Source organism: Chelonia mydas, chromosome 23, assembly GCF_015237465.2.
Source record: "Chelonia mydas isolate rCheMyd1 chromosome 23, rCheMyd1.pri.v2, whole genome shotgun sequence".
Classification (NCBI taxonomy): Eukaryota; Metazoa; Chordata; order Testudines; family Cheloniidae; genus Chelonia; species Chelonia mydas.
This window is the reverse complement of record NC_051263.2, coordinates 13,295,538-13,321,369: the sequence shown is the minus strand read 5'-3', so window position 1 is coordinate 13,321,369 and position 25,832 is coordinate 13,295,538. Positions and strand designations below refer to the sequence as shown.

General features: G+C 51.2%; 2 protein-coding genes across 2 annotated transcripts in view; both read left to right on the top strand.

Annotated features, from left to right (window-relative positions):
• Positions 1 to 25,832, top strand: part of LOC102936082 (butyrophilin subfamily 3 member A2) — a 254,758-nt gene that overhangs the window by 189,451 nt on the left and 39,475 nt on the right. The window lies entirely within an intron of this gene.
• Positions 12,481 to 25,832, top strand: part of LOC122463701 (butyrophilin subfamily 3 member A2-like) — a 130,714-nt gene continuing 117,362 nt past the window's right edge. Inside the window, exons 1-2 of the mRNA XM_043534882.1 lie at positions 12,481 to 12,535; positions 15,787 to 16,023. The gene's annotated coding sequence lies outside the window, so the exon portion shown is untranslated. The remainder of the gene's footprint in view (positions 12,536 to 15,786; positions 16,024 to 25,832) is intronic.

Below are 25,832 nucleotides of genomic sequence, written 5' to 3'. Positions count from 1 at the left end.
AATTAATTATACAGCAGACAGAAACAATCACAGAACCAGACAGAGATTATACAGACAAACAATGGGGACATGGGGACTACAGTGATAGAACAAACACAGAAGTGAGGATTTCACATCCCAGCTATTGATAAGTGAGTTCTTGCCAGACAGGATGCTATCAAACTAAGTTTCCTTTTACATCTTCCAGGCACTTCCCTTTCTCTGGAGGCATAGGCATTATTAGGACAGGATTGTATTCCTAACAGCCCAATAGCACCTTATTTCAATGTGACTAGTTTGGAATGTGAGGATGTGACCGGTCGCTTCCCAGCTTATGGCTGCCTCTGTTGCTTAGCCAAAGGCCTTAGCCTAAGAACAGGGCCTCAGACTGTCACAGTAAGAGAAGGACCTTACACTGGCAGACAGTGATTTTGATTCTTTCTTTTATACCTCTAACTAGCCAAGTGATAAGAATACACCTAAATTCTTAGAGCATAGGCCTTTACAGACAGGCCTGAATATCTGTATCCTAACACCTACAAGCAGACTAGTGGTGTAGAGACTTCATGCATAAGTTGCATAATTGTAAACTGAATTTGAGTCCTAGCTGGTGTAGGAAGTGCTCTGGCAGCCAGTTTGTGGGGAGCTTTTCTTCTTTTGGGGACTGGGTGGAAGAAGCATGGAAGAAAGAGCCAGTAGGTGCCTCCACCGAAAGGAGAACAGATGGCCAACAACCAAGGTTATTCAAACACACGTGTGCAGCACACAATTAATTTGTAGCCCACAACCGTAGCCACTCAGCCATCGTGCATGGTACAGCTGTGAGCTGGGTATCTTGGCAGGCCAGGCCTGTGATTTCTTCCCTACATTCGCTTGGGTGCCTAGACTCTGCTGAGTAAATGACAGCTGATATGAAAGAAACACCACAGGGTGAAGAGGTGGCCAAGGCGTTAAGGCTGATCCCTTGTATTCTGCTTGGATAGGTTTCAATCCCAGTTTTGCTAATAACCAGCCTTTCCTTTCACAGTGGCGGCAACTGGCCCTTTCCTCTTCAGGCCCTCACTACCCCAGCAGGTCTTATTGTAAAATGAATTGTTATCTGCAGTGTTGTTGTAGCCGTGTAGGTCCCAAGGTAGCAGAGCCGTGTAGCTCGAAATCGTGTCTCTCTCACCAGCAGAAGTTGGTCCAATAGCAGCTTTGACCTCACCTGCCTTGTCTGGCTAATAAAACCCAGACACACCCAACAAACTGGGGACCCCACAGTCCCTGGGCCAGCTGGACTCCAGGCCGGCTCACAAAGGTGGGAATTTTGCCTGGTGCCTCTCCAGCGCTGGAGCCTCAGCAGGCAGAGCCCGTCTCTTCCCCACGCTCGCTCGGGCGTCTGGCCGCGGCTGAGCAATGCCAGCATAACCCCCGTGTTTGCGTTTCAGGGTGCGGTGACATCACTAGGGGAGCAAACAGTCAGGGGCCACGTGGCCCTTTTGCTCTGTGGGCTGGAGACTTGCTGGAGCCTGGCGGGGCCCTGCTGGGACGGGCCGAACCCTCCAGCCCTGGGTGCAGTGAGCTCAGGGGATGGGCCGGAGCCACCTGCAGCTACTTGGGAAACGCCTGTGGGGGGAGGGGCCTGGCGAGCAGACTCAGTGACAGGACCGTCAAGGGGGGGAACAGCCAACTGTCACCCGGGGCGTTGGGGGAAGCCCAACTGTCACGTGAGGGAGGATGTCCGAAAAAGCCCTCAGATACGAGGGGGCCAATGGGATGGATGGAAGGGACTGGTCAGAGGGAACGGGGGTAGAAATGGGGTTGGGGAGGAGAAGGGAAGGGGCTGGAGATGGGAAAGGAGGACAGGGGATAGAAACAGGATGGAGGAGGGGAGAGGAGCAGGATAGAAACAGGGCAGTGGGAGCCCAGACAGGGCCCAGGGGAGTTGCCCTTTTTGTCCCTGGGTGACTGTGGGTCTCCCCCCCAACACACACATAACTCTGCTCCTTAGAGCATAATTCATGCCCCCGTCTTTCCCAGCTCTCCCTGTCGTGGGGCAGGGATTAATTGACAGGGAAGGGGCGGCTCTGTCAGGTGATCCCTCATATCACATAGGATATGCTGGGACCCCAAGGGACCCCAAAAGGCCAGGGGAAGCCACTGGGAGCCGTACGGCGGAGACCCCTCCTCACCCACACCCTACTCTGACTTCAGAGGAGGTCACCTTCTTAACAGTGAAATCCTTCCTCATCTTGAACACAAAAAAGAAGCTTACAAGAAGTGGAAGATTGGACAAATGACCAGGGAAGAGTATAAAAATATTGCTCGGGCATGCAGGAGGGAAATCAGGAAGGCCAAATCACACCTGGAGTTGCAGCTAGCAAGAGATGTTAAGAGTAACAAGAAGGGTTTCTTCAGGTATGTTAGCAACAAGAAGAAAGTCAAGGAAAATGTGGGCCCCTTACAGAATGAGGGAGGCAACCTAGTGACAGAGAATGTGGAAAAAGCTAATGTACTCAATGCTTTTTTTTGCCTCTGTCTTCACGAACAAGGTCAGCTCCCAGACTGCTGCACTGGGCAGCACAGCATGGGGAGGAGGTGACCAGCCCTCTGTGGAGAAAGAAGTGGTTCGGTACTATTTAGAAAAGCTGGACGAGCACAAGTCCATGGGGCCGGATGCGCTACATCCGAGAGTGCTAGAGGAGTTGGCGGATGTGATTGCAGAGCCATTGGCCATTATCTTTGAAAACTCATGGCGATCGGGGGAGGTCCCGGACGACTGGAAAAAGGCTAATGTAGTGCCCATCTTTAAAAAAGGGAAGAAGGAGGATCCTGGGAACTACAGGCCAGTCAGCCTCACCTCAGTCCCTGGAAAAATCATGGAGCAAGTCCTCAAGGAATCAATTCTGAAGCACTTAGAGGAGAGGAAAGTGATCAGGAACAGTCAGCATGGATTCACCAAAGACAAGTCATGCCTGACTAATCTAATTGCCTTCTATGACGAGATAACTGGCTCTGTGGATGAGGGGAAAGCAGTGGATGTGTTGTTCCTTGAGTTTAGCAAAGCTTTTGACACAGTCTCCCACAGTATTCTTGCCAGCAAGTTAAAGAAGTATGGGCTGGATGAATGGACTATAAGGTGGGTAGAAAGTTGGCTAGATTGTCGGGCTCCATGGGTAGTGATCAATGGCTCCATGTCCAGTTGGCAGCCGGTATCAAGTGGAGTGCCCCAAGGGTCGGTCCTGGGGCCGGTTTTGTTCAATATCTTCATTAATGATCTGGAGGATGGCGTGGATTGCACCCTCAGCAAGTTTGCAGATGACACTAAACTGGGAGGAGTGGTAGATATGCTGGAGGGTAGGGATAGGATACAGAGGGACCTAGAAAAATTAGAGGATTGGGCCAAAAGAAATCTGATGAGTTTCAACAAGGACAAGTGCAGAGTCCTGCACTTAGGACGGAAGAATCCCATGCACCGCTGCAGACTAGGGACCAAATGGCTAGGCAGCAGTTCTGCAGAAAAGGACCTAGGGGTGACAGTGGACGAGAAGCTGGATATGAGTCAACAGTGTGCCCTTGTTGCCAAGAAGGCCAATGGCATTTTGGGCTGTATAAGTAGGGGCATTGCCAGCAGATCGAGGGACGTGATCGTTCCCCTCTATTCGACATTGGTGAGGCCTCATCTGGAGTACTGTGTCCAGTTTTGGGCCCCACACTACAAGAAGGATGTGGAAAAATTGGAAAACGTCCAGCGGAGGGCAACAAAAATGATTAAGGGACTGGAACACATGAGTTATGAGGAGAGGCTGAGGGAACTGGGATTGTTTAGTCTGCGGAAGAGAAGAATGAGGGGGGATTTGATAGCTGCTTTCAACTACCTGAAAGGGGGTTCCAAAGAGGATGGATCTAGACTATTCTCAGTGATAGCAGATGACAGGACAAGGAGTAATGGTCTCAAGTTGCAGTGGGGGAGGTTTAGGTTGGATATTAGGAAAAACTTTTTCACTAGGAGGGTGGTGAAACACTGGAATGCGTTACCTAGGGAGGTGGTGGAATCTCCTTCCTTAGAAGTTTTTAAGGTCAGGCTTGACAAAGCACTGGCTGGGATGATTTAGTTGGGGATTGGTCCTGCTTTGAGCAGGGGGTTGGACTAGATGACCTCCTGAGGTCCCTTCCAACCCTGATATTCTGTGATTCTATGACCCGCACCCGAAGGCTGTAGGCATGTCCTGGAGCTGAGCAGCCGCGCCGGGGTCAGTGTCTGCGGGTTTTATCCATTTCTGATTGGTGTATTTTGCAGACATTGGTGCTGGGTTTACAGGCCTCTGTGAAGTCACTGCATCTGTGTGTTATTGCAGGTCACTTGTGGGTGGAGCTGGGTGAATAATTGATATTTGGTCTGGTAGCAAACTGAAAACTCAAAGCAGGTATCCAGGTCGGTTCCTAACAGTTTTGGAATTTGTCAATAAATCAGGAAAGTCTGTTTCAGGTCATAGAAAACTTTTCACTCAGGGCAGCTTCCTAACAGTGTCTGCCCCTCCAAACCTTTCTCCCGGGGTGAAGGAACTTGCCTGGAATGTGGGAGACCCACATCTGCAACCCCAGTTTGGAGCAAAGTCTTGAACTTAGCATGAGCATCCTCACCCATAGGGCACAGGCCATTCTGGGCTGGGCTGCTCTCCTGTGGAGACTGTTCCACTTTACATAACTACTTAAATATTAATAGGGCCAAAGTGTGAGCGAGAATGATTTGATAGGCTGGGAATTGAGGAGCTCACCTGGGCCGTTGGAGCTATGGATTCAAATCCCTCCTCTGAATGAGGAAGAGAGAAGATTTGAGTCAGTGTCTCCTATCTCCTGAGTGCCTTAATCCCCAGGCTGGAGAGTCATGCTCGTGCTGTTTGGCCCAAGGAATAGCAAATTGTTAGGTGCTGTGATGGGTTGGATCACAGAAAACCCCTTGGGAACTGTCAACTGATGTGCTGGGACTACCTCTAAGCCCGTTTTCCTTGGCAGCTTGAGACTTCAGAACTGTGTCTGGTTGTGCCAGACATGCTAGCCTGCTACAAACACAGACCCAGACCTGAACGACGTCCCACACAAGCTGCAGGCTTAACTGAAAACATCTTAAAGAGTGTTCCTGTCTCCAACACTCAGATGCCCAGCTCCCAATGGTGTCCAAACCCCAAATAAATCCGTTTTACCCTGTATAAAGCTTATACAGGTTAAACTCATAAATCGCTCACCCTCTATAACACTGATAGAGAGATATGCACAGCTGTGTTTGCCCCCCAGGTATTAATACATGCTCTGGGTTAATTAATAAGTAAAAAGTGATTTTATTAAATACAAAAAGTAGGATTTAAGTGGTTCCAAGTAATAACAGACAGAACAAAGTGAATTACCAAGCAAAATAAAATAAAACTCACAAGTCTAAACCTAAACTAAATATAGTAAGAAAACAGAATAGAGATAAAAGCTCACCCTCAGATGTTTCAATAAGCTTCTATCACAGACTGGACGCCCTCCTAGTCTGGGCACAGTCCTTTCCCCGGTACAGTCCTTGTTCCAGCTCAGGTGGTAGCTAGGGGATTTCTCATGATTGCAGCCCCTTTTGTTCTGTTCCACCCCCTTATATATCTTTTGCATAAGGCAGGAATCCTTTGTCCCTCTCTGGGTTCCCACCCCTCCTTCTAAATGGAAAAGCACAAGGTTAAAGATGGATTCCAGTTCAGGTGACATGATCACGTCACTGTAAAACTCCAAGCTCTCATTCCTCCCAGCCTGACCCACAGGAAGGCCTGCAAGCAAACAGAACCATCCTCAGTCAGTTGTCCTTGTTGATGGGAGCCATCAAGATTCCAAACCATTAATGGCCCACATTTTGCATAACTACAATAGGACCTCAGGGTTATATTTCATATTTCTAGTTCCAGATACAAGAGTGATACATTTATACAAATAGGATGACTACACTCAGTAGAAAGAAAAGGAGTACTCGTGGCACCTTAGAGACTAACCAATTTATTTGAGCATAAGCTTTCATGAGCTATAACTCACTTCATCGGAGCTGTAGCTCACGAAAGCTTATGCTCAAATAAATTGGTTAGTCTCTAAGGTGCCACAAGTACTCCTTTTCTTTTTGCGAATGCAGACTAACACGGCTGCTACTCTGAAACCTACACTCAGTAGATTATACGCTTTGTAATGATACCTTACAAGAGACCTTTTGCATGAAGCATATTCCAGTTACATTATATTCACACCCACTAGCATACTTTCATAAAATCATATAGAGTGCAACATCACGGCTGCTATTTAGGGGTCAAACACACACTTCTGAAGCAGCCTGAACAACATATTCAAAACCTTTGTCCGGTGAAAACTAATCAGGTCAAATTCATGAATAGTTTTGCATTGGCCACAACTGCATTGCTCGGTGAGTAAACTATTCGTCCAGAAATTTTCGCCCAGCTCTACTTGGGAAAACACAAACAGTTTGTTGCTGTAGGGTTGTTTGCAAGAGCCAGGACTCCCCATAAAGTGTTTTTTTTCAAGGTTTGTGACTACTGGGGTTCCATTTTGATTTATTTTTGTAGGTTCATCCATGAGCACTCCTGGGACACTTTCCATGTGGGATTGTTATTGTAGGGTTGTCAATAAGTACTGAGGCTACTCATACGTTGGGACTGCATGCATACTGGTTTGTTATCATTGCGTCTTTTTGTGAGCTCTGGGAACCACTTCTGCTGCTTAGTTGCTTGTGAATGCTGGGGTCACACTTGATTATTATTGTAGGGTTGCTCATGAATGTTGGGTTTGTTGTTAATAATAACAGTGAAGTGGAATGAGAATCCCCAGTTGTTTCCATGTGTAAATTGCTGCCTTGTTCAGAGTGGAACTCCCAAGTGGGGTGACCCTGTTCTATGGGGCAGGGGAGGTAACTTCACTGTTGTGGGGAGACCTCCCTGTATTTCTCTGCTTTATTTCCCGAACTCTGTCCCAGAACAGAAACTGCTTGTCTCCCCCAAATTCATCCCTCAGGGGGTTGAGATTTTTTTTTTATAAACCCCACTGTTGGGATAAGGTGCAGTGTGTGGGTTTCGGCCCCAAAAGGCCCCCTGTTTCTCCTAGAGCAGAGTGAGTGAGAAGCTGAATCCACCTATAGTGTGGGAGGGAGCAATCCCAATCGGTGCCCCTCACGTCAGGATCCCCACACTGTGACATGTGACTGAGGGGAGCAGGGGCAGTCACAGCAGTGGACACACCCTGAATGTGCTGTTGGAGAAAAGGAGGCCACGCCCCATCCCAGAGTCTGTGCCCTGAGCAGAAGCCTGGGCCCTTGAACCCGAGATGTCAGGGAATTCCTGGGAGCTGCGATCTAGACCCATGAGCGGGAACAGAGGCAGCGAGGTGAGCAGACTGGATTTTTAAATCATTTTTCTATTGGTTTTACACTTGGTGTGTTTGGCAATGTCAGTGCTGGGTTATAAGATGTTTTATTTTATTTTTTGCAATAATGTTGCTTCTTCTGTACACTGGCTTGTTTATATTGTGGTTGTCTTTCAGATGCTGGGGCTGCATGCACATGCTGCTTTGTTATTGTAGGGTCAGACACTGGGTCTGTGCACACACTGGTGTGTTTTCATTTTCATGTCTGCTTTCAGATTTGCACTGGTTGCTAACACACACATGTTATTTGTCCTGGCTTTAGAAGGGCAAACTGAGGAACCCAGACAGGAGGGGACTTACCAAAGCTCACATGGTGAGTTAGTGCCATAGCTGGGAATAGAACCCAGGAATCCACCAAGCACTGGGTGTTAGTCCCAAGATCTTTCTTCCCACCATCTGCAATGGGAAGTCTCATGACATGTCAGTGCACAGAACTGACACCATTGGCCATGGAAGCAAAATATAGCTGGGGTTGGAATCTGTCTGGATTATGATGCAGTGGTAGTTACACCATAGCTAGGGTTGTGTAAAAGACATTTGTGTTTTGATAATGGAAGGGATGATGCATATACTGTGGTTTTGAGTGAGATTTAATGAAACAAAACTTGAGTTATAATCTTTAATCAGTGATGGACTGTTTGGGGTATTGATTGTAAAATTTGTGTCTCATTCCATATCCCACTGGGCCAGCCAGTTCCCCCAACCTGGGACTGGATCAGAGCCTGAGTCCCCTCTATTGGAAAGGCCACATATCCCATTTCATTTTTGGCTGACACTGGAGGGTTGAAGTCCTGGCTCCCTGATCTCTGTTTTTAGCTGAAGCTGGCATGAGATTCCCCCCTGGGTGGGGGGTGTCAGGATGGGGTCAGAACTTAGGGGAACAGAATCAGAGAGAGGAGAGAGAAATTTTCCTGTTGAGAAATCAGCCTTTTCCTAATGCTGAATTTCCGGAGAAGCTGTTGTGAGGGTGGCCATGGGGATGTTACGCGGGTGCTAATGGCAGGGGAGGCGTCTGCTAGACAGTGTGTGTTGCAGTCAGCTCCTCAAGATGGAGAAGTTCATGAAACTCTGGTGTAGAGACAAAAATGATGACAAATTTTCACAGTTGCAATTATAGCTTTGGTCAGTAGATGGCGGCATTAATGGGTGATTAAAAAAAATAGCGAGCCAAGGTTGGGGAGGTAATATCTTTTATTGGACCAACACAGGTAAGATGGAGTTTTCCAATGAGACTGGTGCAAAGTGCCCATCTAGTGGATGGGAAGGTGCCTTCACCGGGACAAAGTTGCAGGGGTCAGAGATGAAATATTTCCAGGGGTTTCTTGTTATCTCTGTTCCCCTACTTTAAGAATTGTACATTGTCTATAAACTCCACCGTGGAACCCTGGCAGCACCACTGACATTCCCAGGTGTGAAATGCAGCCAAGTGCACATCATTGAAGACCCTGTATAGACGTGAGAAATACAAGGAGACATGTGCCCTTCTAGTGGTGGGAAACGCTCCCACAACCACCCACAGATTAGCCCCCGTCATTGTTCTCTGGCCTGTAATACTGTGACTCCCCTGATGGGAATTTTACACTGATCTGAAAATAAAAACCAAGGAAACTAACAAGAGAAACCCAAATAATTAACAGGAGACGGGACCTTTCACTCAGACACTCTGCATTCTCTGATTTAACATTTCTATTGTGGTAGCACCTAGAGACCAGCTGGGTGCTGTACAAAGAGAGCAAATGACAGCCCCTGCCCAAAGAGCTCACAGTCTAATATCTGAATCCCAAGCATCCCCTGGAGACAGAAGAATACCCGAGTAGGGTACTGTTGACCAATATATGCTGGCTAGCATCTGTATCTCTCATATTAATAACATGTATTATCCTCACCATATATATATGCATTAAGCACAAATAGTATTAAGCACAAATATTAGAGCAATTATATAGCCTAAGTTGATCTACACCTTTATTATAGTCCTGGTCACTTGTGCTAAGTATCCTATCACATCTTGCATTTGCTGAAGTAAGCTTTGGCTTATAAATAGGAAAACTGTCAGGACCAGGATACAAGTGTTTTATCATAGCAACAGACAGGGAGTTACTCTTACAGATCTGTATTCAAATGTCAAAGGAAGAGGGCAAGACATATGAATGTCCCAGCCTAGTACAGACCTAACTGTTGCTGTCACGCCCTTTGGTACTGTGTATTCAGGACAAAGAAATAAGGGGTACACCATGGTACCAGAAAAACAAGGTAGAAAGCTGATGGGTTAAATCTAGTCTCAGATGACATACACAGCACCTTGTACCTTTAAACAGGTAGGTTATGAAAAGATAGCTTTAGGGGTGTAACTTGGGGAGCTCACCTTTTGTATAAGGGGAATGTAGCAACGCTGCACAAGAGGGCTTCCCTGAGACTGGTATCTTATTGAACCTTATCATTGTTGGCTTAGACCAATAAACCTGACTGGTATTGGTTATTTGGGCTGTTGAATACATTTCATAATGAATCAGAGTGTGGTCAAGCCACTGACTTTACAATTTATCCACAGTACAGAAAATCAAATCAGAAACAGAGACCTCGTTCCTTAGCTCTTGTCCACCGACCCCCGACTGCAATTTCCTGTGATTATATAGGTTACAGCAGCCCCTGGAGACCCCAACCATGGTCAGGCCCCTTTGTGCTGGCTGCTGCAGGGACACTAATTGATTCTGCATGGAGAAATTGACCATCAGAACTATACTGGTCTAGCTAAATCACTACAGCTATCCTGGGATAACCCCCGGTGGGGACTCTCTTAGTATTGCTCCAGTGTATGAGGGTTTTTTTCCAGTTTACCTCGTGGTGAAAATGGTTTAAATTAACCCTGACCAAGGCTCTCTAATTCTTGGGGTGTCCCCAAGGGTGTCCCCACAGGGAGTTATCCAGAGATAATTGCAGTAATTATTTACAGTATAGTTCTGCTGGTCAATTTCCTTGTGCAGACAAACCCTTAGTGAGAGACAGTCCCCGGCTGGAAGAGTTCACAGACTAAGGGAGAATTTTCAAAAGCACCTGAGGGACTTAGGAGCACAAGGCAGCAGGCACAGAGCACAGTCATGCATTTGTGCTCCTAAATCCTTTAGGGGCTTTGAAAATTCTTCCCTGACACAAGGCAGAATTATTATCCCCATTTTAAAGAAGGGGAGCTGAGTTCCAGATGGAGGAAGTGACAGGCCCAAGGGCTCTATAGCAGAGCTGGAAATTGAACTCCAATCTCCTAGGTGCCTTAACCATGGTGCCTTAATCATTTAGCTCATCCTCCTCCTCTAAATTTACAGTCCGTTTGCAGGAGGGATTATTTGTACAGAAGGAAGGAGCTGGGCTGGGCTGTCTGGCTGAGACAGTTCATGGCAGTGCTAAAATCTGACAGAGCTCAGCGTGGCCCTGATCTGACTGGGAGTGAGCTGAGGTCTGCAGGTTGCAGGGCAGGGGGTTGCCAATGCCAGGTGCCCAGTTATTCTCCAGAATGTCCGGTCAAAAAGGGGACCTAGCAGTGTCTGGTCAGGGGTACTGATCAGACCCTGAAGGTCCTGTTACTGGGAGAGAGGGCGAGGCACCGGGTCGTCAACCCACGCCAGTCCCTGCTTAGCCGGTGCTGCCTCCTACCTGCAGACAGCCCCTGCATCAGGCTGCAGCAGGTCCCAGACCAGCCCTGGAACAGAGGGAGCCCAGCGGGACAGGAGACAATCCAGAGAGGAGGAATGGAGGGAGAGCAGAGAGTGATGGGGGGAGGTGGGAGAGGAGCAAGCGGGGGGCAGAGCCTAGAAAGAGGCAGAGAAGGGGCAGGGCCTTGGGGGAAAAGGTGGGCAGGGATGAGGCCTCCGGGGTCCGGTTTTCAACCAATAGAAAGTTGGCAACCCTAGTCAGTGACTGACAACATCCCTGATGGGGGAAGGGAGGGGACTGAAGGAGGCTGGAGGAGTTACCTGCGCAAAAGCTGTTACCGCAGGGGCCTATTCTGCAGCACTGACCAACGGTATCTGCCTAACACCTGCTCAGAGCTGGTCACTGGTATCTGCCCAGCCCTCTCCCCACCCTCCCTCCTGCTCACAGCTGGTCAGTGGGGATCCCCCATTGCTCCCCCTCCCCCTCTGCAAAATGCAGATGCTCCCCCCACGAGTCTCCTCCAGCCCTGCAGGCTGGGGCAGGTCCCGTTTCTCCAGCATGAAGATGATGACTGGCGCATACAGCAGGAGCAGCAAAACCAGGGTGCAGCAAGTGGCCCAGATGGCGATGGACAACATGACCGGCCCTGAAACATGGAAAGGGACATGGTGATGGCCGTGAGCAAAGCAGCGTGTGGGACTGCAGTGCCAGCACTAGACACAGAGCAGCTGCTGTGTAACGGGGACCCCGTGCGAGCTCCCAGAGGCCTACATCTAACAGGGGGGATCATGCTGCAGGGGGGCATGTTCTCCTGATGGGAGGTTGTTGGGGAGGTTCCTCCCTTTCCCCCAGCACTGGGTCACTCTTGCCCCAGTTTGCTCAGGCTGCACCAGGATTCTGTGCAAAGGCCTCACAAGAGCCAGCGACAGATTCAGCAGCCCAGACCCTATCGCCCCTCTCCAGTGTCGCTGGCAGTTCACCGCGGGGGTGACCCCGCCCTGGGCAGAGGGCAGCACCAGGCCTTGGCACCAGCTGTGTCCTCGGGAGATGACGGGTTGGTTTGCTGATGCAAATGATTTGGGGAAGCTGAGGTGTGACGTTATTGACTTGAACTGGGACCGTATAGAACATTGTTGCAACCAAGGTCCTATAGTGGCACCAAATCCTGTATAAAGGGGGTCAAATAAGGTGTCTAAGGTGAGGTTATGGTTTGCTGGTTAGGATTATGCTATCTGTTTGCATGTATCATTTTTGTATTCAAAGATATAAGTACTGGCGTCCTGGCCAGAGGAAAAATCCTTTCACCTGTAAAGGGTTAAGAAGCTAGGATAACCTCGCTGGCACCTGACCAAAATGACCAATGAGGAGACAAGATACTTTCAAAAGCTGGGAGGAGGGAGAACATCAAAGGGTCTGTGTCTCTCTGTGTGATGCTTTTTCCGGGGACAGAACAGGAATGGAGTCTTAGAACTAAGTAAGTAATCTAGCTAGATATGCATTAGATTCTGATTTCTTTAAATGGCTGAGAAAATAAGTTGTGCTGAATAGAATGAATATTCCTGTCTGTGTGTCTTTTTGTAACCTAAGGTTTTGCCTAGAGGGATTCTCTATGTTTTGAATCTAATTACCCTGTAAGGTATTTACCATCCTGATCTTACAGAGGTGGTCCTTTTCTTTTTACTGTTTCTTCTATTAAAATGTTTCTTTTCAAGAACTGAATGCTTTTTTCATTGTTCTAAGATCCAAGGGCTTGGGTCTGTGGTCACCTATGCAAATTGGTGAGGATTTTTTCCAAATCTTCCCCAGGAAGTGGGGTGCAAGGGTTGGGAGGATTTGGGGGGGAAAGACGTTTCCAAACAACGCTTTCCCAGTAACCCCGATAAACATTTGGTGGTGGCAGTGGAAGTCCAAGGGTAAAATAGTTTGTACCTTGGGGAAGTTTTAACCTAAGCTGGTAAAAGTAAGTTTAGGAGGTTTTCATGCAGGTCCCCACATCTGTACCCTAGGGTTCAAAGTGGGGAAGGAACCTTGACAGCTCCGAAAGTCGATGCTAGCCTCGGTAGTGTGGATGCACTCCACCGACTTAATGCGCTTAGTGGGGACACACACAATCAACTGTATAAAATCACTTTCTAAAAAATCAACTTCTATAAATTCAACCTAATTTTGTAGTGTAGACTCACCCTGAGTGACTGGTACGCCACACCACCTTTCAGAGTGACTAACCCAGTTTGAAGTGGCCTACTTCTAACCACTCTATGCCACACTTCTCTCCCAGATCTAGGGGTAGAAGCTGTGATTCCTGATCACCAATATTCTATTGCTGACAAGTGAATACTTGTGTAACCCATTGTGAAGGTGTTTGTCACGTTCTTCTCCATTAGCTGGCCTGGATTAAAAAGGGCCTAAATTGTGCATTTGACATGTAAGTGTTCAAATACTGCTGCTGAGCTACATGGTGGGTGACTGTTTTTATGTTCTGGGTTTGTACAGCACCTAGCACAATGGGGTCCTGGTCTGTGACTGGGGTTCAAGGTGCTACTATAATGTAAATAATCAGAGCAGTCTGGGTTTATCTGATTCATAAAGTGAAGAGCCCATTTTAAAACAGGTTTTGTACTTAAATGTTATGATAATCTATAAATTATAGTGTGAATCACCAAAATACTGCACCTGAATTACTTTGCTGGCTGGATCTGTGTATGGGGCACATTCACAGACAGCTCCTAAGGATGTTGTTGCTCCCAGAGGGGATGGCCCCCTCCAGTAAGGAAGTAACCCTGAAAGGATGGGCAGGGGAGAGAGTGTTTCCTTTGCTGCCTAGGGAAAGTGAAAGTGGTTTTGGAGTCAGCAGCACCAGCAGCAGGAGGGGAGCTGCCTCTGTCCCCTCGCCCAGCAAGAGACACCTCTGCTGCTGTTATTGAGCTGTGCCTGCGTCATCATTCCAGGCACTCTGCCTGCTTGGGCCACCCCACCAACCAGGAGAGCCACAGTCCTGCAACACTGGGGACAGCGCTGGGGTCAGCCGCTAGCAGGGAAGGAAAATGACAGATAACAGCAGAGAAGAGGAAGACATGCATCGGGGAGCCCCAGGAGTGGGAAGACCAAAATACCCAGATTTTGTGCCTGAACCATTTCCAGGGTTTAGGGCTGAGGGTGATTGGAGCACCTGGATAGAGCTAAATCAAATTAAGCTGACTTTAATTCTGAATAAGGGCATCCACACAGGGGTTTAATACGGTTTACTTAAACCCCCAGAGCTTCCCAGTTTCTTATCAGGGTCAGCTGAAAATTTTACATCAAGACCTTTTTTGATAGAAGACTAGATTTTCACTAAATATGAGAGAGAGAGAGAGTAAAGTGTCTGCTTTCCTTGGACATTTTCAAGTGTTCATTGCAAAACCAACCCTCGTCCACACACACACACCCCTCCAAATTTTTCATTATTTGAGGTTTTCAGCTGAAAAGTTTTCCCCCACTTCAGTTACAATTTTCTTGTTGAAAGTTTCAATGGAAATTCATTTCAGTTTTCCTCAGGAAAAAACCTTCTTCCACCTGCCCCAGAGTGCATCATGTTTACGTCCTCATTATTGGAATCTGTCATCTGCCATCCTGCCCTTTGTCCTGCATGAGGCCCCTGCAGCCTCTTAGGGGTTAACAGGAATTGGCCAGACAGGCTGTGGAGCTTTTACCCTCCAGCTGGGAGGATGCTGTGATTCCCAGGGACGCTTGGGAGGAGCCTTGAATTGTTCTGGGGGCAAATGTGAATCGGGGCAGGTGTACATGGGCCCGGCGAGATGCTCACTGTCTGGGCTGTGTGCTGTCCAGAACCCAGAGCCATGGAGATCCCAATGCTGTTGCTGGCTGAGTCTCAGAGACAGGGGAGTTCCTGCAGGAGCCTCACTGGATGGTTCAGATGTTTCATCCCCACCCAGCCTTCCTTCCCAGCAATGAGCTGGTCACTGGGCCAACACTCCCATTTGCTTTGGGCGGGGTGTGTCTGGATCACAACAAATGCCCAGAATGGCACAGCCAGCGAGTTCTAAGCAGGCTCTCACACAAGACGAGCTGGATCAGGTCCCAGGTGTAACCCCCGCTAGCCCAGCTGGGCTCCTATACTTATGAGAACAGGAATTAGGTTTCTGGGGTGGCTACAGGCAGGAAGCTAGCAACTTCTCCCTTTCGCCAGGTGATAGTAACAGGTATTTTGCTGTATAGGGCTCAGGTTCAATCGCTGCATCCCACTCAACCAGGGTTATCCAAATGATAAGCAGATAAGAAGTGCTAACAGAGCTCAAGTGGCAGAGGCCTGTGCTATGCCGTGGCAGATCTTGAGTTCAAACCCTACTGATGACGCCTAGTTAAAGCACTTGTTCCCACCGTCACAACAATTCCTCCTTAGAAGTCATTGGGGCTGTTCTACCCTGCACCTCCTATTCCACACTGAAGCCGCTTGCATTGCTTTGCACTGAACTTTAGACCCTTGGGTTGCTGTTTTCTGTACATGACACAGGCTGCTAATGCCCCCACAGTGCTGCACAGGCTGGGACAGGAAGGGCAGATTGATGGTGGGGAAAGGGGATGGGATGGGAGTACGGAGAAGATCCAGGGGCAGGGGAGTATCAGCACTTAGTTCTGAGCTGCACTGGGCCTCCCGAGTGATGGGAGGATGAATGGGAAACCCAACGGCACATTTACTCCTCTCTACTCACCATATCTCCACAGGTAACCGAACACTTGCCCTGGGTCCTGGCCAAATAACAGCTCTGCTGTAATGCACAGGTTAATGTTTGACTGATGCCCTGGTGCTTTCACTTTCCCTTGGTCAGAGTTCACACATAGCTCCGGGACCCATTTCCTCATCTGCCTCAGAACATTCATTCAGTTCCTTGGGTGCTCTGTGTGATGCCAGGACCCCTGGCTCGCTGCATGGCATCACCTGGAACATGCTGAATCCTTAAGGTAGGTCCCTCCCCGTTATTACCCCATTTCCTTCGCTCTCAGCGGTGCTCACACTCCTGCCCCCTGGAGCACGTCTCCCTGCCATGGCCTGTTCCCTCCTCCCATCAGTGCTGGGCAAACCCTGATGGTGGGTGTGATTCACTGCTCAGCTCGTTATCCCCTCACTGCATGGTGTCGCCCTCTGGGGTTCCTTGTGGTCTTTCCCTGGAGGGTGTGATGGGGCGCACGGGTGAATTGGTGCCTCTTCAAAAGGGCCTCACAGCCCTGCCCTGTGGATGCCCCTAGGAGGAGGGGCTGCCAGGTCAGAAGTGTGTGTGGAGAGGGAGCGGGGCAGTCATTTGGCTCAGAGATCTAAATGGAAGGTGCTTCCTGGTTGTTATTATTACATGTATTACAGTAGCACCTAGAGGCGCCAGCTGAGATCGGGGCCCCAATTGTGCTGGGCGCTACCCAGATCACAACTGAGATCAGGGCCCCATTGTGTCAGGTGACACATACAGACCATGAGAGACCATCCGTGGCCCAAAGAGCTCTCAGTCTGGCAATCAGGTGTAGCTGCGCCTAGCTAGGCTCAGACCGTTTCAAGTCTTGTCTCGATGGGACATTACCTTGTGTTAGAACATGTGTTTAACCCAGCACAGGATGCTGAACGCACAGGCCTGGTCTGTGCTGGAGGGATGTGTGGTGTTAGATAACGTATTAACTGTCAGACCTAGTAGTTCATCAAGCCATCAGCCCACGCTCTGCCAACAATGGCAGCCTTGAATGTCGGCCTGTCCTCTCGAGCACCTCCGCGCTTTCTCCCATGCTGCTGCCACGCACGGGAACAGCTCCGCATCAATGTTCACAAAGCCACCACCTTCCCCTTCTTGAAATCCCCCCTTGGAGCCTTTCTCTGCCATGGGGCCTATTGAGCGCTGCCGGCTGGCGCTGGCTAGGCTCGCGGCCAGCTGAGACTCTGCTTCCCTGGTACGCTCTCTCTTCTGTCTTGTTATCTCGTCCTCCCAGCCCCTCAGTCAGGGCCGGTGCAAGGATATTTTGCGCTTTAGGCGAAACTTCCACCTTGTGCCCCGGAGAGCTGCAGTAGCAAAGGGAGCGCTCAGAACCCTGCAGCGCAGCCTCTCCGGAGACCTTTGCTCTGCTGGGGAGCCGGGAGGTGAAGGGGGAGAGGGGTCACGGGGAGAGGCAGTGGTGATTAGTGCTTGTGCTGCTGATTACACATAAATCACCAAATTCAAGTGTCATCATGGTGAGGAGCCCAGGCAGGCAATCACACACACACACACCCCTCCTGGGAAGATTGCAGCCGCAGCAGCAGTGAGGCTGGGCTGGATGCGAAGTGGGATCGGATGGAGCACAGCGCCCTGGCGGAGAGAGGGAAAGCCCACAGCGAGGCGCAGGGACCTCAGCGGCTTGCTCGCTTTGGAGAGGCTGTTCCTCGCACATTGGGGAGCTCCAGGCGGGCGGGGGACAGAAACGCCACCGGAATGGAAAGAAGCAGAGTGCCAGGGGGAGGGAAGGTGTGGGGGACGGACAGAGGCGCACCCTGGAGGGTCAGCCTTGCCTGCTCCACTTCTCCCCGCGTTCCCTGTCCCTGCGTCCTCTCCCCGCTTCCCTCCATTGCTGTGTCTCCTTCCCTCCTTCTCCTCTCTAGCGTTTTCCTCCCTCGCTCCCTCCCCAGAGACAAGGGAAGTGCCTGGGAAATGCAACCAAGGCAGGTCGCCGGAGGGCCGCTCGCCCGTGAGAAGATGCGCCCTGCCTCGGGTCCAGGGCACGGGCTTGTGATAAAGTGCGAGCCGCCATGCCTTGCCACGGACCTCTCCCCGGCAGAGAGAGGCTGGAAGTTTCCCATGGGGGCAATTCCCAAGCCCTCTGATTCCGGCTCCTTGATTTATTTGCTCCAGGCAGAGGTTTTCCCTGGCAGAAGAAAGGAACAAAGATGAACCCTCCTTGCATGCCATGAGGCAACCTGTGCACAGAATGGGTCAGAGCTGCCCAATGTAGTGTGTGGAAGAGACAGAGAGCGAGGGAGACCCGGGTTCGGGGAAGGCGGCTTGGGGAAAGGACCAAACTGCGCCCCATCCCATTTTGGATGAAGCAAAAAAAAAATTGGGGGGCACTGCTTTTTGGCGCCCCCAAATCTTGGTGCCCTAAGCAGCCGCCTAGTTCACCTAGTGGTTACACCGGCCCTGCTCACCACAGAAGGGTTTGTCTATTTCACCCACTGGCTGTGTCCTGTGTGATGGTGAGTCAGACCGTGAGTACTCTGGGGCAGGGACTGTCATTGTTACATGTCTATACAGCACCTGGCACAGCGGGGCCCTGACCCCGACTGGGGATCCTCGTCAATACCGTAATGCAAATCATACACAACAGCAATAACTAGCCTGGTGTGATGAACACTGTGCTGAACAGGGTTTTGTTCTTGGTGTGGAAAAGGACGGCCATGGTCAGCATTGTGTTAGCTAGCCATGGGGAACACCAGGAGTCAGTGTGCTGAGCGCTGCACAGACACAGAACAGAGACAGTCTCTGCCCCAAAGAGCTCACAGCCCAGGGGTAAGACTCTAGGGTTATCCACAACCAGCTGACACCATGTTACACATGACATGTCGTGTCTACACTGAGGCTGAATTCCTGCCCCTGTAGAGACCAATGGGAACCCTCCCACTGATTTCAGTATGGCCAGTATTTCACCCTGAATGGTTAATGTTTTCAACATACGTTCTTGCACCAGGCAATTGCCCTGCACAGAAAGGCCATAAAGGCCCTGGCTGGGCTCCACTCGACTGGGGAGAGCTGGATTTGCTGATCAGAAGCCTGGAAGCTCTGGGGGTTTAAGAGCTGTCCTGTGTGGTGTTGTGTGTTGGTTTCTATTGTGTGTCTGGAGCTCACACTGTTCATCAGCAGGAAGGTCGGGGGGGGGGGGGGGCCTCCAACTGTGCTGACTGGTGGTTAAGTTTTCATAACCACTCAAGTGATTTAGGAGTTTAGGGCTGGAGTCACAGCGTTGCAGGGCCTGACTCCAAGGTGCCCTGCTGCCTAGGGGACGTCACAGCCCTGAGCTGGGTACCCAGGCTCCCCGTACAATGTCTGGGCAGAGCTGGGCACGTACCAAAGGGCCCCTCAGAAGCCAGCACACTGAGCAGGCAGCTGCTTAAGCCAGCCAGTGAAATGCAGAGGAAAAGGGGCAGTGTTTAGGTTTCAGATACACAAAGGGATTTAGGCACCTCACTCACATTGATCTGAGCCTTGGATGCTCATATGAAATGTGATCTTCACTTTACACTGATCAATACCTCTGCTGTGCAAAAAGATTGCAGGCAGGATCAGTGTATTCTCTACAAGTTTGGAGGGAGGGATAGCTCAGTGGTTTGAGCATTGGCCTGCTAAACTCCGGTTTGTGAGCTCAATCCCTGAGGGGGCCATTTAAGGACCTGGGGCAAAAATTGGGAATTGGTCCTGCTTTGAGCAGGGGGTTGGACTAGATGACCTCCTGAGGTCCCTTCCTACCCTAATATTCTATGATTCTTATGACTGACCGGCTGGAGGACGGCAGCCTCCCTCCAGTTGGGATTCTCAGCAGTAAACCCTTCCCTGGAGTTAGGCACCTAAACCGGTCAGCCCTTCCTTGCACAGAGCCAGAGAGATGAGCCCCTCCCCCTGTATTACAGCCAATAGCCCAGGGGTCAGGGCACCCAGAGTCAAATCCCTGCAGAGTCACCCCACAGCCTGTTATTAGGGGACTCACCTGGGAGGTGCAAGACATGGGGTCAAATCCCTGGCCCAAATCGGAGACAGGAAATCAATCCTGATTCTCCCACAGCCCAGGTGTAGTGCTCCAGCCAATTCTGGCCACATGTCCACATCCCACCCCCACCCCCAGGTGTCTTTAGTGCAGGATTTGAACTGGTAGGTGCTCTGAGAGCAGTTAGCCCTTAATCTATCTGTGTCCTATTGAAAGCCAGTGGGACTTAGGTGCTTTTTCAGTATTTTACCCTGTGTTATTAGGCTGAACAAGAGCCCTGTAAAGAAGCTGGAAACTAGAGCTGGTCAAGAAAGTTTCATGAAAAATGTTTGTAATGAAAAATGGCTTTCAAAAGTATATGAACATTCTCACCAAAATATTCCATTTAATTTGAAAATTGTCATTAAAATGATTCACAACAAAAAATGTTCATTTTGATTGCAGTCTGGTGGAATCAAAATCAATGTTTTTTTTTTGCTTTTAAGGAGGAAAAAACTAAGAAGTGAACTTGAAAAAAATTCATTCTGATTCCATTTGATTTTAATTGAATTTCCAATCTATTTGAAATCATTATTGTTTTGTTTTGAGTCATTTTGTCAGAATATTGGAAGATTTCAGGCAAACTTTTGAATGAAAAGAAAATTTTCCTCAAAAAAAAAAATCCCCATTTTCACCAGCCTCCCAGAATGCCCAGTGCCTGCCAGGCCTTGGCTCTGTGGCTCTCCCAGAGCCCTGCTTTGCACGCAGGCAAATAGGTAATAAAATGGCCCAGAAACCTACACTCACCCTTTGCTCTTGGGTGGGGCCAGAGATGCAATGATAACAGAGAGCACTTGGCTGGGGGTCAAACTCCAATTCCTCCTTTCAGGTTTAGCTGGGAGCTCTGCAGAGGGTGGGGCTGTGTGACACAGCAGGGAGTGGGGAGGATTGACCAGGGAATGCCGTCTAGTTCTGCTGGGACTGTCTGCATGGGGGAGGGGAGAGCAGGGGATGACTCCACTGGAGTGAGGATACCTGAGCTGGGAGGGGTTTGGACACAGGTGACACCTTTGCCCAGGAAACTGGACAAAGACTGGAGGAGGAGCCGGAGGGAGGAGGAGTGAGACTGGGGGAGGGGGGGGGTTGGTTTCAGTTTGGGGCTGGGTAGTCGAACACAGGGAACCCCAAGGCTGGGGTCTAAGCTCCCTGCCCCCCAGAAGGACTTGACTGAGGGGTCCTGGTTGTACCCACAAGCTCTGTTTTAGACAGTGTTCCTATTGTCCAATAAACCTTCCATTTTACTGGCTTGCTGAGGGTCATGGCGAATCCCAGGAAGAGGGGTGCAGGGCCCGGACTCCCGCACACTCCGTGACAACTGGTGGTAGAGGTGGGATCTACTTCACCCCATGGACAGGAGGGAGGGATAGCTCAGTGGTTTGAGCATTGGCCTGCTAAACCCAGGGTTGTGAGTTCAATCCTTGAGGGGGCCATTTAGGGATCTGGGGCAAAAATTGGGGATTGGTCCTGCTTTGAGCAGGGGGTTGGACTAGATGACCTCCTGAGGTGCCTTCCAACCCTGATATTCTATGATTCTATGACAGCACTTCCTGCAGTAAGTGACTGGGAGCAGTAAAACAAAGGGGGATTGACGATGACCTGGCATGCTGAAGGCTCAGAGAGGAGTGGTTTAGGGGGGGCGGTTACCCCTGGGAGCGTGTGACCAGCGAGAAGGACTTTTGCAGTAACAGGGTTCCCCTGGGGATTGCAGCGAGCAGTCCCCAGGGGCGGAGGAGTCTGCAGCTCAACCCTGGCAAATAGGTGGTGACCTCAAGAAGGGCTGGCACTCTTGGGGTTCTCCCTGGAAACTGTGGGGAGTGGCGCGCACACAGGCCTGCGAGTGGCCAGCAAGGAGATGTATAGCGAGCGACCTGGTGGAGCTGTGCAGGCAGAGGGGGCTGCACATTGGGAGGCTCACCAAGGAACAGCTGATTGCCCAGCTGGAGGAGGGAGATCTCTCAAACAAACTGATCCCTGTCTCTGAGGGAAGCAACCTGGCAGATGCAGCGCAGGCACCAGTGTCTGTCCCAGCGGGGAGTGAACAGCTGGCTGCTGAGGGCTTCCCGAGACCCCTCCTGCCTATGCCTAGGGGAAGGGCTGGGAGGAGCCCAGCGAATACTGAGGGCACTGTGACCCCCGCGGCCAGCAGGGATCCTCCTGGCAGAGCTCCCCATCACTGGATCTGAGGCGGCTGCAATGGGAGAAGGAGCTAAAACTGAGAGAGTTGGAGCTCAGGCAGCGGGAACTGCCGGAGGAGCGGGAAAAGCAGCGTCAGCATGAGCTGGAGGAGAAGGAGAAACAGAGGCAGCATGAAGAGAACCAGAGACAGCATGAGCTGGGATTGGCCAGGCTGAGGAGTAGCGAGCCCCCGGCTGCAGTGAGTGATGGGGGACCCCAGACGGCACGGAGCTTTGATAAGTGCCTCCTGGCCCAGCGTAAGGATGGGAAGGACATGGATGACTTCCTGGATGCCTTTGAGATGGCCTGCGAACTGCACCAGGTTGATCCTTCGGACAGGCTCCGGTTTCTCACCCCCTTACTGGACCCCAAGGCCGTGGCATTGTACCGCCGACTGGAAGGGGCAGAGAAAGGGGACTATGAACTATTCAAAAAGGCCCTGCTACGCGAGTTTGGGCTGACTCCTGAGATGTATCGGGAAAGGTTCCGGAGTCAGCGTAAAACCCCTGAGGCCTCATATCTGCAGCTATCCATCCGCATGGAGGGATATGCTACCAAGTGGGCAGAGGGGGCCCAGACGAAGGAAGACCTGGTTAAACTGATCATACTAGAGCAACTGTATGAGCGGTGCCCATCCGACCTGAGGCTATGGTTGGTGGACAAAAAGCCAGAGAACCCGCGACATGCAGGGTGGCTGGCCGATTAGTTTGTGAAGAGCCAGACAGGGGTTGACAGGGAGGAGTCCCAAAGGAACAGGCCCGCCACGATGCAGAGAGAGAGTCACCATGGGACCTCCCAGAGGGGAAATATGGAGAACCCCTTCCCAAGGGGAACATCCAGCATCAGGTCCAACAGACCCGGTCGAGGGGACGAACGGGACATGGGCTGCTATTACTGTGGCCAGAAAGGCCACATACGGACCCAGTGCCCCAAGCTCAGGGACAGACTGAGCAGACCGAACCCACACAGGGTTAACTGGGTAGGGACCCAGCCAGATGAGGGGCAGGCTTCCCAGGCAAGGGGGGCTGGCAGCTTATCAACTGCTCGGAGGGGGGAGGGACCCAGGCCAGCTCCTCTGGGGGGCTGGATGCCCCGGACTCAAGGTTCTCCATTTACAGGTAGGCGCGGGGCTGTCCCTGCAGAGCGAGTGCCTTGTTCCCCTGGAGGTGGATGGGAGGAAGGTCATTGGATACTGGGATACGGGCGTGGAGGTGACGCGGGCCCGGCCCGAGGTGGTGGCGCCAGATCGGGTGATGCCCAACACCTACCTGACCCTGACGGGGGTGGGCGGGACCCCCTTCAAGGTGCCCATAGCGAGGGTACACCTGAAATGGGGGGCCAAGGAGGGCCCCAAGGATGTGGGGGTGCACCACCATTTGCCCAGTGAGGTGTTAATGGGAGAGGACCTGGAGGACTGGCCAAGCAAACCCCAGGGTGTCCTGGTTGTGACCCATAGCCAGAGCCGGCGCGGGGCACTGCGCCCTGACCTTGGGGAGGGTACCTTGCCCGAGGCGCAGGACCCTACCCCGGAGGGGAGGGAGCACCGAGGGGCACAGCTCAGAGAGGCTGTGGCCTCAGACCCAGCTAGCGAGAGGGAACTGGTCCCCATCCCTTCCCCAGCCGCTGAGTTCCAGGCCGAGTTGCAGAAAGATCCCTCCTTGAGGAAGCTAAGGGAACTGGCCGACCTCAGTGCGATACAGACCATGGGGAGAGGTTGCCAGGAGAGGTTCCTGTGGGAGAGGGGGTTCCTGTACCGAGAATGGGCTCCCCCAGGGGAAATGGAGTCATGGGGGATCAGGAGGCAGCTGGTGGTCCCCCAGAAGTTTTGCCGCAAGCTACTGTACCTGGCCCATGACATCCCCCTCTCAGGGCACCAGGGAATCCAACGCACCAGGCAGAGGCTGCTTCAGAACTTTTACTGGCCTGGGGTCTTTACCACTGTCCAGCAGTATTGCCGATCCTGTGACCCCTGTCAGAGGGTGTGGAAGCCTGGGACAAGGGGAAAGCGTCTTTGAGACCCTTGCCCATCATAGAGGAGCCTTTCCAGAAGGTGGCCATGGACATAGTGGGACCTCTCAACAAGATGACCCAGTCGGGGAAGAAATACATTCTGGTGGTGGTAGATGTTGCTACCCCGAGGCAGTGCCCTTAGCTTCCATTGAAGCAGACACTGTGGCAGATGCGCTGCTGACCATTTTCAGCCGAGTGGGGTTCCCCAAGGAAGTCTTGATGGACCAAGGGTCCAACTTCATGTCGGCCCTGCTCCGGTGCTTGTGGGAGAAATGTGGGATCTGGCACAACGGGGCCTCAGTGTATCACCCCCAGTCCAATGGGCTGGTGGAGAGGTTCAATGGGATGCTAAAGATGATGCTGAAAACCTTTATGAACCAGCACCCGCAGGACTGGGACAAGTACTTACCTCACCTGCTGTTCGCGTACAGGGAGGTGCCCCAGGAGTCTACTGGGTTTTCGTCTTTCAAACTGTTATATGGCAAGAAGGTAAGGGGGCCCCTGGACCTGATGAGAGACGAATGGGAGGGGAAGGCCACGCCCGACAGAGAATCCATGGTGGAGTATGTCTTGATCTTCCAAGAGAGACTTGCTGAGTTCATGGGCCTGGCCAGGGAGAATTTAGCCAGAGCCCAGAGGAAGCAGAAGGCCTGGTATGACCGCACGGCATGGGCCTGCGCCTACACCACCGGGGATCAGGTGATGGTTCTCATCCCCATGAGGAAAAACAAACTACAGGCTGCCTGGGAAGGCCCTTTCAAGGTTGTCAAGCAGCTAAATGAGGTAAACTATGTGGTGGAGCTGTCTAACCGGGTACATCACCGCCGGGTGTACCATGTGAATATGATGAAGCCATATTATGCCGGGGGAATATGGTGTTGGCCGTGTGCGGACATTGGGAGGACCAGGGAGATGACCCTTTAGTAGATCTATTCTCTGGGAGCAAAGCTGGTTCCGCCCTGGAAACAATTCCCCTCTAGGATCAGCTAACCGCTGCCCAGCAAGCTGAGGTCAGGGGGGTGCTGCATCTGTCCCGACAGCTGTTTTCCAACCAGCCTGGATGCACTAATCTGACTGTCCACTGGGTGCAGACAGGATCACATTCCCCTATAAGATGCTCCCCCTTCTGCGTCACAGGGAAAACTGCTCAGGACCTGGAAAGAGAGGTCAGGGACATGCTGGCTTTGGGGGTAATCCAGCCATCTGCCAGCCCTTGGGCCTCACCGGTGGTGCTGGTCCCCAAAAAGGACGGGTCAATCTGGTTCTGAGTGGACTATCGGAAGCTCAATGCCATCACTGTATCTGATGCCTACCCCATGCCCAGGTCTGACGAGCTCCTAGACAAGGTGGGAGGAGCTCGGTACCTTACCACCATGGACCTTACAAAGGGCTACTGGCAAGTGCCGCTGGATGCAGATGCCCGGCTGAAATCGGCCTTTATCACCCCACTGGGGCTCTATGAGTTCCTGACCCTGCCTTTCGGCCTCAAGGGAGCGCCGGCCACCTTCCAGCGCCTGGTGGACCAGCTACTGAGGGGGATGGAGAGTTTTGCCTAGGCATATATTGATGACATCTGTGTCTTTAGCCAGACCTGGGGGGACTATGTGTCCCAGGTTAGACAAGTGCTGGACCGACTCCAGGAGGCAGGGCTGACTGTAAAAGCTGAGAAGTGCAAGGTGGGGATGGTGGAAGTATCTTACCTGGGCCACCAGGTGGGGAGCGGCTGCCTAAAGCCGGAACCAGCCAAAGTGGAGGTGATCAGAGACTGGCCCACTCCCCAAACGAAAAAGCAGGTCCAGGACTTTATTGAGATGGCGGGGTATTACCGAAGATTTGTG